Source organism: Cornus florida, unplaced genomic scaffold (genome assembly GCF_030987335.1).
Source record: "Cornus florida cultivar Cherokee Brave unplaced genomic scaffold, ASM3098733v1 CherokeeBrave_3.0.0_Hap2_Chr01, whole genome shotgun sequence".
Taxonomy (NCBI): Eukaryota; Viridiplantae; Streptophyta; class Magnoliopsida; order Cornales; family Cornaceae; genus Cornus; species Cornus florida.
The window spans coordinates 23107507-23122521 of record NW_026775571.1 but is presented as its reverse complement, the minus strand read 5'-3'; positions in this window follow the sequence as shown (position 1 = coordinate 23122521).

Genomic DNA, 15015 nt, shown 5'->3' with positions numbered 1-15015 from the left:
AAGAAAGCTTAGTTCATAGCTTATCCCTTCAATTTGGCTCACTTCCATTCACCTTAGAGTAAAAACCTTGGGAGAGAAAAGATTCCTCTCACTCTCCTCTTCAATAACCTTAAACTTGTTTTCCATTTAGAGCTTGGTTGCTTGGATTATAGAGATTCAATTCTCTATTGAGGTAGGGGTGGTAGTATGTCTATATTTTGAGTGTTTTAAGTCCTTTGGGGTTTAATATATATTGTGTACATGCTTTTAGAATTGTAGTATTGCATACTATAGGAAATCCTTATGATTGACTTAGGATTTCATTGATGAAGCATGTATGTTGTGTATATATCTTGAGTAGGATTGTTAAAGTTGTACATAATTCTTAATGATTTGAGTTACTATGCTATTGGGATGTTAATCTTACATTTTAATAGATTATTATTGATAATCATGACTGTTACAGAAGCTATTTTTGCTAAAATTCAAACATTTAGTATATATGGCTTATTGTTGAGGCATGCTTAAATTGATAAGTTAATGATATTGTTTTGTGCATTATATCATGTTAAGAACTTGTCATCTATCATACCATTCTAGACTTGGAACCCTAAGACATGGTTTGTGTGGTTTCGAAGTTCTTATGCCTGTAAGGTGGTTGATATGCCTTATTATTTATATATATAAGTTTTGAACTTAATATATATTTTGGATTCTCTTGGGACATGGTTACAAGTAACATGGCAAGAGTTTGGCTCTAGTGCGAGAGGTATGAGTTCTCCCTAATTGAGATAGTGCGCATTTAGGATGGTCTTCCCTGTGAGTTAATGCCCGGAATAACCGTTGAGGTCTCGGCAGAATTCCGAGCTTAGGTGTCCAAGGATTCCACTTTTTGATTTCGCATTCATTTCCAAGTTGACAATCAATGTTATTTGTAACTTGTAAATTTTGTTATATGCGATTTGATATTGTTAAGTACATCCATTTTGATATTGTGTTGCTAAGAAACATTTAAGTTAGCTTAAGATGATCCCTTAGAACACCTTGAACATAGACGTTAAGTGGAATGCTCCCTTGTATTTGTCTATATTAATCTTGCAAAGATATTGAAACTTTAGGGTATACGCATATGCTTCTTCCTACGAGTAACTTAATTACTCACCCTAATGGTTTGGGTTATTTTTCAGGTAAAGAGACTCTGTTCTTGGATGCTCATCATCCTTAGAAGCTTTTAAGTTAAATAAAGTATTTTTGTATATTGACATGCAAGTGTTTAGCATGTCTTTCTTTTGATATCATATTTTGAATGCCATGGGTGTATGGTACTTTTGGAGCTTTAATACCTTTCTTGATATGTAATGACACTTAAATATTTGCTTTTGACATTATAAGCATGCATGTAAAGAGGCCAAGGGCCAAACATGTATTGCTTTGCATTTACACTCTTTTGGTATCAACCTTTGTATCAAAAATATATTTAAACTAATTTTGGAGGTTTGATGTATGAAAATCTTGTAAATGATCTGTATGAGGTCATAGGCCATTATTTTACATTCAAGTATTCATATCAAAGTTGTTGACGTGTTCACATTCTCAAACTCATGAAAAAAAAATCAGTTTTGCACATTCATTTTGAACCAAATCATCAAGGGATTCAAAGTAGAGGTTGAACCTTAGCACCTTGGACTCATAGTAGCTTTTTTATCAGGTTTTCAAGGTTCTTCAATAGACCGAAATCCTATTTTGGTTGACCAATGGAAAATGGTTTTGCCAATGCACAGTTTAATCACATTCTAGTAGTCAATTACACTGTTCAAGGGTCATTTCGGTCGATCGAACCTTTATTTCGGTCTACCGAAGCACCAAGAACCTTTTCTTCATGATTTCAGTTCTCAGCATCTTCATTTCGGTTGTCTGAAACTCCGTTTCGGTCGACCGAAATAGCTAGAACCCGAGTCTAGCTTCTGTTGAGTTTCAACACTGATCTTTCAACTTCAAAGGGTCATAACTTCTTCATTTCTAACCTAAATGGGGTGATTCTTGAGCCTAAATTCATGAATTTTGAGTCATATTTCCAATGGTGCCAATAAAATTCTCATATTCCAAACATAATGAGAGATATTCATGTTTTAGTGAAGTAGTGTCAGTTTTCACTTCAACTAGGAAAGGGCATTTTGTGGGATTCTTGTCCAATGTTCTTAGAACCTCTTAGAATGTTGTGAAATGATTAAATTAGGTTTTATTCACCTTGTTTGACTTATTTAGATTCAAGTTTCTCATTTTTATTGTGAATTGACCATTTTGCCCCTTGGTTCACAAATTTGCCCGTTTGACCCTTTGTTTCCGCATTCGTCCTCTTTAAGCTCCGTGACTTCATGGAAGGTCACATTGGTGTCTTAGAGATAGTTTATATCTCTAAATACTTTGGTTTATCATTTGCTTCCGCATCTCGGATCCGTTATCGGATCAACTTTCGGTTCATCACTGACGCACCGGGTTGAAAAACTTGGGCCATCACAAGTGGTATCAGAGCTCCTAGGTTTGAATACCTTAGGACGACGGGTTTTGGGTGCATATCATGCTTTTGTTGATGTACTTTGATGTATTCTCTTGCTTTTGATAAGATGTTTTAGCTTTATAACATGTTTATGTGTTCCGTTATAACACGTTTGGTAGTATGATTTGCCTTTAAGCTTATATGCTTATATGTTTAAAAGCATCTTTGTTTGACATGTATGCTTCATTGTTTAAAGTGCTTAACTGTTTACACAGCTTTCCTTGATTACTTTAGCATGACTGTATGTTGCATACCATGTCTTGTTTCGTGTTTCGTGCATTCATAGTGTAAGTTGCACTCGGTCATAATAACTTGTGTTATTGTTGACCTTCCTTCTTTTGCACGTTTAGGATCATGGTTGTCACACGTGGAGAGTCTTCACATCAGGGCATTGAGGAGCAGGTGGCTGACACCGAGTTCACGAGGGGTCTGGGGAGTCCCAGGATTCCAGTTCGTGGCGCAGATGCTGATCTGCTGCGGGCATCGACTTCCGAGGAGTGGGTTACTCAGGGAATCAATCAGGGGATTGCTGAATCCCTATAAGAGTTGATACGCAGGTAGGTGGCAGGGATACAGATTCTGGCACCGGCACCAGCACCAGTGGTCAATGAGGCACTAGAGTACTTTATGCGACTATAGAGGGTCAAGATTGATCAATTTGCGGGGAGTTCAGATCCGCTAGTCTCGAAAGCTTGGTTGGACCTTATGGTTTGCAAGTTAGACAATATGGCAGTACCCATGGACAGGTTGAGGATTTCCTTGACTACTTCTTTGTTCATGGGGGATGCAGATATTTGGTGGAGGTCTATGACCAATGTTCACAATGTGGAGTTGATGACTTGGAATGAGTTCAGGGGTTTGTTCTTTGAGTGCTTCTTTCCTAGGGCTATGAGGTGGGAGATGAGGACATAGTTCGCAGGTCTTAATCAGGGCACTATGAGTGTCATTGAGTATGAGACACGATTTACTTCTCTCTTTCGTTATGCCAAGGATATGGTAGCGACCGACGAGGCCAGGGCAATGAAGTTTCAAGATGGGCTACATCTTGACATCAGGCCACAGGTCTCAATTCTTGATTTGAGGACTTACAAAGAAGTGGTCCAGAGGGCTATGCTAGCTGAGGCAGAGGAGCGGGATCAGTTACGGATCAGGGGTTCACATAAACAGCCTCGCAGAGATAATCCATCATCTTCCGGGAGTCAGTGGAAGAAGGCCAGGGCAGGGAACAATACTCACTCACAGTGGGTATCACAACAGAATCATTCTGCACCCATAGTTCCTGTATCTTCGGGATCAGCCCAGGGAGTGGTTTGTTACTATTATCAGCAGCCGGGGCATATCAAACCTCGTTGCCCACAGCTTCTGGCACAGGACAGTCAGACTTCAGTTTCTACAAAGATAGGGCAGGGAGCTTGCTTCTATTGTAAGCGGCCAGGTTATCTCAGGAAGGATTGTCCAAAGTTGTTGAATAAGTCACGTAGTGGCATAGATTCACAGATGGTACCAGCATAGTCTGCAGTGGTTCAGTCTGGTTTCAGAGTTCCTCAGGCACCACAGCCAATGGCGCCAGTTGGCACTTATCCAGCCAGGGGTTCTACACCTACTGCTTCTACACATCAGTCAGGCTATCAGGGCAGTTCACAACAGGGCTTAGGGACTTAGGGACGAGCCTATGCTCTTCCACAGGCGGATGCTTCCGCCGGCACCTCTTCAGTTCGAGGTATCTTTCCAGTTTTTAGTTCTTGGGCACGGGTTCTTGTTGACACGGGTGCATCGCATTCTTTCATTTCTACATCATTTGCACATTCATTGAGTCTGGAGGTCACACTTCGGAACAGCCTTCTTTGTGTTGACACACCAGTTAGGGGTCTAGTGTCTTTGGATCATTTTTGTCGGGGTTGTGCTATTGAGATAGTTGGGCGGACCTTAGAGTTCGATTTCGTTGTTCTCGACATGACGGGCTTTGACGTCATTCTCGGGATGGATTGGTTGTCATTCTTTTGGGCTACGATTGTTTGCTTCCGCGGGAGGTTATCCGTTTGCACTCCCAAGGGAGATTGTTTCCATTTTGTGGGAGATCGGAGTGATTCCCACCTAGCAATGGTTTTCAGTATTGGTGACTGGAGTCGCCACAGATCCTACTTGGCTAGTTTGCTAGTTGACGAGGATAACAGTTTGGGCCGTGTTTTTTCGGCAGTTATTGAGGAGTTTGTTAATGTCTTTCCAGAGGAACTGACAGAGTTATCTCCTTTAAGGGAAGTTGTTTTTGCCATTGATGTCATTCCCGGTACAGCACCCATCTCCATAGCACCATACCGTATGGCACTAGCAGAGCTTGATGAATTAAAAGGTTAGTTGGATGATTTGAAAGCTAAGGGCTTTATTCGTCCTATTGCTTTACCATGGGGAGCACCGGTTCTTTTTGCGAAGAAGAAGGATGGGTTTTTAAGACTTTGCATCGATTATCGCAAGTTGAATCATGCTACGATTAATAACAGATATCCTTTGCCTAGGATTGATGACTTGTTTGGTCAGTTGAAAGGAGCGACATGCTTTTCGAAGATTGATTTGAGGTCAGGTTACTATCAGTTAAGGGTTAAGGATGAGGATATATCCAAGACCGCTTTTCACATACTGTATGGCCATTATGAGTTTCTGGTGATGCCATTTGGTTTGACCAATGCTCTAGTAACTTTCATGGATTTGATGAACCATGGATTCAGTGACTATCTTGACAAATTTGTGGTGGTGTTTGTTAACAACATTCTGGTATACTCAGCTTCAGTAGAGGAGCATGAGTATCATTTGAGGACAATGTTGCAGATACTTAGGGATAACCAGTTGTATGCCAAGTTCGAGAAATGCGAATTTTGGCTACCGAAGGTGAAGTTCCTTGGATATGTTGTGTCAGGGGGCGGTGTTGTAGTGGATCCATCGAAGATCGAGTTTATGATGGATTGGGAGCGTCCGAAGACAGTGTTTGAGGTTCGGAGCTTTCTTGGCCTAGCCGGCTATTACAAGATGTTTGTTCAGGATTTTTCTCGTTTAGCGGCACCTATGACTCGACTTACTCACAAAGGAGTCAAGTTCATATGGAATGAGGCTTGTGATTTTGCTTTTCAAGAGTTGAAGGTCAGATTGACATCGGCTCCAGTTTTGATCATACCTAAATGTGGTTTGGGTTACGTGGTTTATTGTGATGCTTCACGAGAAGGATTGGGTTGTGTCTTGATGCAGACAGAATGGGTAGTTGCTTATAGGTCTCAACAGTTGAAGACTCATAAGTTAAACTATCCGAAACATGACTTGAAGTTGGCAGCAGTTATCTTTGCCCTGAAAGGGTGGAGACATTATTTGTACGGGGAGAAGTTCAAAGTTTTCTCCGATCACAAGAGTCTCAAGTATCTCTTTTCTCAGAAGGATTTGAACTTGAGACAGCGTGGATGGGTTGAGTTCATGGAGGACTATGACTTTGAGTTGCAGTATCATTTGGGAAAGGCCAATGTGGTAGCCGATGCATTGAGTAGGAAGTCACGGGGTACTCTTGCTAGCATTTCCATTCATAGATGGAAGATGCTAGAAGATCTTGCAGATCTTGGTTTGCAGTTGTATGAGGATGTTTCACCGGTTATTTTGTTTAGCTTTGTGGCTCAGCCGGCTCTTGTTAGCACAGTTATTGAGGCATAGCAGGAGGATGGGGAGATGAAGTCCATCCACGATCGAATTTCAGGCGGTGAGAATGTAGAGGGTTGGACCTTGCATTCAGACGGTGGTCTCGGTACAGAGGGAAGATGGTTGTTCCTTTGTCTTGTCGTGATGTTGTTCTTTGAAATTTTCACCATTCTCGACTTACAGTTCATCCTGGTGGTACGAAAATGTATCACAATTTGCAGAGACAATTTTGGTAGAAAGGTATAAAACAGGATGTTTCTCATTTTGCGGCTAAATGCCTTACTTGTCAACAAGTGAAGGCAGAGCATCAGAGACCAGCAGGTTTGTTACAACCCCTACTAGTGGCAGAGTGGAAGTAGGAGCACATCACTATGGATTTCGTAACGGGACTTCCGAGATTCAAGGCAGGGAATGATGCCGTTTGGGTCATTGTTGACAGATTGACTAAGATGGCTCATTTTTTGCATATGGCAGTGACAGATGACGCAGAGAGGCTTAGTGGACTATATGTGGGGCAGATTGTCAAGCTTCACGGGGTTCCGGTATCCATTGTTTCAGATAGGGATCCCAGGTTCACGTCTCACTTTTGGAAGAGTTTTCAGGAGGCTCTTGACACGGGGCTTCATTTTAGCATGGCATTCCATCCTCAGACTGATGGTCAGTTGAAGTGTACCATTCAGATATTGGAGGATATGTTACGGGCTTGCATTTTGGATTTTAGAGGTAGTTGGGAAGACTACTTACCCTTAGTTGAGTTTGCCTACAACAACAGTTACCAGACCAGTATTGGCATGGCACCTTTTGAGGCGTTGTATGGCAGACCTTGCAGATCTCCAGTTTGTTGGACCGAGGTAGGTGATACAGTTGCCTTGGGTCCCGATATTATCTTTGAGACTACAGAGAAGATTAAGTTGATTCGGCAACGGTTGGCTATAGCTCAAAGCAGACAGAAGAGTTATGCTGATAAGAGGAGGAGATCCTTATCTTTTGAGGTAGGGGATCACATCTTTCTCAAGATTTTTCCACGGAAGGGACTTCTGAGATTTCGGCACACGGGCAAGTTGTCTCCTAGGTTCATTGGGCCATTTCAGATTTTGGAGCCCGTCGATGAAGTTGCTTATCATTTGGCACTGCCACCAGACCTGGATAGGGTTCACGACGTCTTTTATGTATCTATATTAAGGAAGTACGAGCCGGATCCATAGCATGTTTTACGGTGGACAAATGTTGTTGTTAATGAGGACATGACCTACGAGGAAGGTCCGGTCTAGATTCTTGATTCACGAGAGCAGGTTTTGCAGACCAAGACCATTCCATTGGTTAAGGACTTGTGGAGACATCACAGTGTTGAAGAGGCTACCTAGGAACTCAAACAGGAGGTTCGCTCTCGGTATCCCCATTTGTTCTCTCTTTCAGGTACGACTCGATTTCAGGGACGAAATCTTTTTAAGGAGGGTAAGTTGTAATGATCCGGTCCTTTTCCTCCTTTTCCATTTTCCGCAATTTTCTTTATTCATCTTTTTCCTATTTTGTCTTTTCCCTATTTCGTCTTTTTCCCATTTATCGTTTTTCCTTACGTAACCTCACTTATAGTGTTCGGATTTGATTCTGGTTTTACATGCATTCATGATATTTGATTTCCATGACATTGGTATTTTTACTTTTGTTGAAAAGCATGCTAGTTTCTTACTTTATTCATAAAGGGCATGAATGCATACTTTAGTGTAATCATTCATAACTTTTGGGGTTTTAGTACAATTATGTAAAATAAATAATTTTTATTTTAGGGACCTTTTTGTAATTTATTTTGAAAGATATTTTAAAAAAGGACCATTTTGCAATTTTTGGACAGTGTGACAAGTGTCACACTCGCATGGAGCCACTTGTTGGCATTTGGGTGAAGAGACTTGGCACCATGACTTCTTGACAATTGGAATGTGGAGAGTCACCCATGTGTTGGCCTAGGATTGGCGCACATGTAGCCTTTAATTTATGACAAGTGTAGGATCAAGATTTAGTCTTGCATTGTGTGTATGTGAGAGGTAGTGCAAGAGCATATAGTGAGTGGAGGATTTCTAGCCCTTCCACTCACCATTTTGCACTTTACCTTTTTCATTTCATTGTCTCTCATGAACCCTAGCCAATTCACCATTGGAGGAAAGCTTAGTTCATAGCTTATCCCTTCAATTTGGCTTACTTACATTCACCTTAGAGTAAAAACCTTGGGAGAGAAAAGATTCCTTTCACTCTCCTCTTCAATAACCCTAAACTTGTTTTCCATTTAGAGCTTGGTTGCTTGGATTATAGAGATTCAATTCTCTATTAAGGTAGGGGTGGTAGTATGTTTAAATTTTGAGTGTTTTAAGTCCTTTGGGGTTTAATATATATTGTGTACATGCTTTTAGAATTGTAGTATTGCATACTGCAGGAAATCCTTATGATTGACTTAGGATGTCATTGATCAAGCATGTATGTTGTGTATATATCTTGAGTAAGATTGTTAAAGTTGTATAGAATTATTAATGATTTGAGTTACTATGCTATTGTGATGTTAATCCTACATTTTAGTAGATTACTATCGATAATCATGATTATTATAGAAGCTATTTTTGCTAAAATTCTAACATTTAGTATATATGGCTTATTGTTGAGGCATGCTTAAATTGATAAGTTAATGATATTGTTTTGTGCATTATATCATGTTAAGAACTTGTCATCTATCATGCCATTCTTGACTTGGAACCCTAAGACATAGTTTGTGTGGTTTCAAAGTTCTTGTGCTTGTAAGGTGGTTGATATGCCTTATTATTTATATATATATGTTTTGAACCTGATATATATTTTGGATTCTCTTGAGACATGGTTACTAGTAACATGGCTAGAGTTTGGCTCTAGTGCGGGAGGTATGAGTTCTCCCCAATTGAAATAGTGCACACTTAGGGTGGTTTTCCCTGCGGGTTAATGCTAGGAAAAACCATTGAGGTCTCGGCAGAATTCTGAGGTTAGGTGTCCAAGGATTACACTTTTTGATTTCACATTCATTTCCAAGTTGACAATCAATGTTATTTGTAACTTGTAAATTTTTTTATATGCGATTTGATGTTGTTAAGTACATCCATTTTGATATTGTGTTGCTAGGAAATATTTTAAGTTAGCTTAAGATGGTCCTTTAGAACACCTTGAACATAGACGTTAAGTGGAATGCTCCCTTGTATTCGTTTACATTGATCTTGCAAAGATATTAAAACTTTAGGGCTTACACATATGCTTCTTCCTACGAGTAACTTGATTACTCGCCCTAGTGGTTTGGGTTATTTTTCAGGTAAAAAGACTATTCTCTTGGATGCTCATCATACTTAGAAGCTTTTAAGCTAAATGAAGCATTTTTGTATATTGACATGCAAGTGTTTAGCATGTCTTTCTTTTGTTATCATATTTTGAATGCCATGGTTGTATGGTACTTTTGGAGCTTTAGTAGCTTTCTTGATATGTAATGACACTTAAATATTTGCTTTTGACATTATAAGCATGTATGTAAAGAGGCCAAGGGCCAGACATGTTTGCTTTTGCATTTGCACTCTATTGGTATCAACATTTGCATAAAAAATGTATTTAAACTAATTTTGGAGGTTTGACGTATGAAAATCTTGTAAATGATGTGTATGAGGCCACGGACCATTATTTTACATTCAAGTATTCATATCAAGTTGTTGACGTGTTCACATTCTCAAACTTATGAAAAAAAATCAGTTTTGCACTTTCATTTTGAACCAAATCATCATGGGATTCAAAGTAGAGGTTGAACCTTAGAACCTTGGACTCATAGTAGCTTTTTTAGCAGGTCTTCGAGGTGTTTTGGTTGACCGAAACCCCATTTTGGTCGACCGATGGCAAATGGTTTTGCCAATGCACAGTTTAATCACATTCCAGTAACCAATTGCACTGTTCAAGGGTTATTTCGGTCGACCGAACCTTTATTTTGGTCTACCGAAGCACCAAGAACCTTTTCTTCATGATTTTAGCTCTCAACATCTTCATTTTGGTCATCCAAAACTCCATTTCGGTCGACCGAAATAGCTAGAACCCGAGCCAAGCTTCTGTTGAGTTTCAGCACTGATCTTCCACCTTCAAAGGGTCATAACTTCTTCATTTCTAACCCAAATGGGGTAATTCTTAAGCCTAAATTCATGGATTTTGAGTCAGATTTCCAATGGTGCCAATGCCATTCTCAGATTCTGAACACAATGAGAGATATTCATGTTTTAGTGAAGTAGTGTTAGTTTTCACTTCAACCGGGAAGGGGCATTTTGTGGGATTCTTGTCCAATGTTCTTAGAATCTCTTGGAATGTTGTGAAATGATTAAATTAGGTTTTATTCACCTTCTTTGACTTGTTTAGAGTCAAGTTTCTCATTTTTATTGTGAATTAACCATTTTACCCCTTGGTTCACAAATTTGCTCGTTTGACCCTTTGTTTCCGCATTCGTCCTCTTTAAGCTCTGTGACTTCATGGAAGGTCACATTGGTGTCTTAGAGATGGTTGATATCTCTAAATACTTTGGTTTATCATTTGCTTCCGCATCTCGGATCAACTTTCTGTTCATCACTGACGTACCGGGTTGAAAAACTTGGGCCGTCACAGCTGAAACACGCACAAACTGTGGTGCATGCATATTAGTAAGGTATGATGTGGGTTTACAAAAGTTCGTTGTAAGATAGTTTGAAGAAAGTCGTAACCATCCCCTCATCATGCAGCAGTGCATCCACATGATGCCATCGCAGCGAAAAATTAGCTCAGTACAAGGTATTGATGTGGAGTTGGCTTGTGATTCTAAAATAGCAGTTCGTAAAGCCTTCAAATTAAGCTCCATGCAAGTTGGAGGTAGAGAAGCAATTGTGTACACCAAGGTTGATGTACAAAATTATATTAGGACAAGAAGGCAAAATGAGCTAGAATATGGAGCGGCAGGTTGGCTCATAAATTATTTCCAAATTCAGTCATGGGAAAGTCCATCATTTTTTCATGCTGTCCAACTGGACAAAGATACAATGATAACTAATATATTTTGGGTCGATTCAAAAATGATATTAGATTATGACCATTTTAGAGATATGGTTACGTTTGATACAACGTATAAACTTGTCCAAGGTAACAGGCGTTTGGGTGCTTTTCTCGGTTTGACCATCATCAGCAGACAGTTGTGTTTGTTGCCACTTTTATGTATGATGAGACGGCGGATTCGTTTGCTTGGTTATTTAATACATTTTTGAACGCAATATCCCATAAAGTGCCAAGGACAATATTGACTAACAAAGACGCAGCAATGGCAAAGGCATTATTAGAGGTAATGCCCGACACAAATCACCATCTGTGTATGTGGCACCTTATGCTTAATGTACAAAAGCATATCGGCAACTTGTCTATTGGTGGGAAAGGCATAAAAAGGGTGATATCTAAATTAATGTTTGACATTGAGGTGCATGATGAGTTTTACAGCAATGGGCTTTAATGGAAAGGGATTTTGGTGTGGAGAATAATACATGGTTGGCTAACTTGTTTCATTTGAAACATGTATGGGCCAAGGCATACATAAAAAATGTATGGTCTGCTGGTATGCGTACCACACAGTTAAGTGAAAGCTTCAACAGTGGCTTGAAATAGTACTTATCTAGACAATATGCACTTCTAGATTTCTTTAAGCATTTCGACACGTTATTGTACGATAAGAGGTACAAGGAGTATCAAGCTGAATATGACTTGGTCCAGAAGATGCCTAGGATGAAAGTAAGATCTCCCATATTAGATCACGCCGGACATGTGTACACTGCTAACATATTTGAACTTTTTTAGGAATAATTATTAATAGCTTGTATGAGTCAGTAAATCCTAAACTGCAATGACAATGGTAACGGGGAATTTGTATATGAAGTTATGTTGTACAATGACAAGGTGATACGGCGAGTGATACGGACACGTAACGAACATTTGTCATGTTCGTGTGGGAAGTTTGAAATGGACGATGTTATGTGCAGCCATAGTTTGCAAGTCTTTAGAGATAAGATATCTGTGAACAAAATACCGACCTGATATGTTTTAAAAAGGTGGACAAGTTATATGATTAAATTCAAAAGATAACAATGAGATTCTTTCTAGGTAGGCAAAAATGAATAAAGTACCCTTTCTAGAGTTCCTAAAGAATTCAACAATTTGGAGTAAGAACTTTTCTTTCCAAATCAAAATTTTATTTTCAAAGAGTGTTAGCTCATTGGAAAGTAATGCTACATGAGACCTACACTTTTTAAAGCAATTTTATCAAATTTTAAGTGTAGCAATTCAAATGCAATTTCAAGTATGTAATGTATGAATAAAATCATTTTCAATCAATAAACCATACATTAAAAATAGTTTGTGTGAACAATGAGTACTTGGAGCATGAAGATAAAAATTCCATAATAAATAGCATATTATTATAGCCTTCATTTTTAGCATAATTCATTCAAGAGCTCCTCATATATGATGACCAAAAGCTTAAGGATTTGATTTCATTTATCAACAATTTATTGATCATAAATGATTCTAACATGCCAAAAGGGTCAAGCAATAAAAAATTTCTATGAAGTATACCAATGACAATGCTTTTATAGTTGTTCCAATTGTAGTGCTCCTTTGCTTTGAGAGTGAAGAATTTAGAACATTTCTTACATCCCATGTTGAACAACCATTATCAAGAAGCCATTTTTCCTTGGATGATGAAGATTCCTTCAAGCAACCCTACAAGGTAAACTTAGGAAATCTTCGTTTGGTACCCAAATTTTCTTGGGTCCAAAAGTGTTAGGCAATGACACAAAAGTTTCTTTTGGAACACAAATCTTCTTAATCCTTTTCTTCATTCTAAATGGACAATTGTAAATTTTGTGTCCTAACCTTTTACAATAATTACATTTAGGATATTGAAAAGAACTTTTGTCAAATGAATCATTTAAGAGCTTTCTCTTTTTCAATAAGCATGTATCTTTATTGCAAGGATCATATCTTATCTCATTTTTGAAAGAGACCTTTCTTTGATTTCTAGGCATAGTATTCAAGTTCTCTTTTTCTTTTGTTAACTTTGCTAAGATGCCATTTTGATCATCAATGACTTCCTTTGAAGAATTATATTCGAAAGCACAATCAATTGATGGTAACTCTTTAGATAGAATATTATCATTTTCCTTTTTCAAAGACTCATTTTAATTTGAATCTTTTCTAATTCTTGCTCAAGATAATGATTTTTCTTTTTTACATTTTCTATTTGAACTTTTTCATGTCTTTGAGAGAGATCATGATTTTCCTTTTTAAGAGAATCACATTTCATAACCATTTTTTCTAGTACATCATACAACTCTTTAAACGCATCATGCAAGTCATTATACTCATCAACTAACTCATTATAAGAAGCATTTAAATCAAAAGAATCATGGTTGGAGTTTACCTCATCTTTGTTGGCTATGAGACAAAGAGCAATATCTTCATAATGATCAACCATATCTTTGATGTCATTTGCTTCTTTGCTAGAAGCTTGGAGAGTTTCACTCTTCATTTGAATTGCTTCATTTTCTTCACTATAAGAAGATGAGTAAGTTCTAGCAAGATCATTCACATAATTAATAATGTTAGTAGAACTAAAATTCATCTCATTATTTGAACCATTTTAGTTCATGCTACAAGATTCATTTTCATTGATAAGCATGTATAAATTAGATTTCTCAACATTACAAGTACTACCATAGAATATCTCAAGTGAGTCCCAAATTTCTTTTGCCGTTTTACAATTTGCAATTCTATTGAACTCATTTTTGTTCAAGTCACAATAAAGATTATTTATGGCTTTAGCATTGCATTGAAATAATCTATGGTCATTTGCATCCCATTCTTTCTCCTTTTTAGGAACCATTGTCTTCTCTACTTGTTTCATGGGAATGAATGGTTCATTAACTATGGCAAGCCAAATTCTATAGTCTATGGCATTTGACTTCTAATGAAGCCGTATACCATTGTAACACATTTCTATATGTAGATACATTTCCGGACATGTTTAAAACATGGCCTTGGAGCCATTTTCTCATTTTGACTTCATTTGGGGCAAATTACACACTATGGCATGTTTCACACACTTGTATTTCTACATTATGAAAGGTTGTTTGACACTTTGGAATGTTTTAAAATCTATTTTGGGACATTTGTGAAGCATGTATAGGATTAGTTTAGGACCGAGCCAAGTTTTCCATACTTTGCAGCAGCTCATTTTGCTACTATTTGGTGCATCGGTCGGCTGACAAGAGTTGTCGGCCGGCTGATAGCCTTTTGTCGTCAATTCTAGTTAATTTGCAACTTTGACAGGGCATTTTGGCCAACTGATCCTTGTTGTCGGCCTGCTGATCCTTGCCATCGGCCTGCTGATCCTCCATTTATCTTAGTACCCTTTCAGTTTTTAGGACAGCTTTGTTGCGTTGACTTTGAACAGCCATATCTTACTCTTTTTTAATTCAAATTAGGTAATTCTTAAGTCTAACTTCAAGAGCCTGAAGTTAGATTTCCAATGGTGCCAACCATGCACAAAAAATCCAACCATAGTAAGAGTTATGATAGTTTTAGTAAGATAGGGTTGTGGTATCTCTTAATCGGAGGATGCCACTTTGTTCCGTCTTTATATGTTTGTCATCCGGACTCCAAATTAGGTGATTTTTGAGTCTAACCTTATTCATTTTTCATTGTATTTCCAACGGTATGCTTGGTAGCATCCATTTCTATTTGAAATGACCACTTTA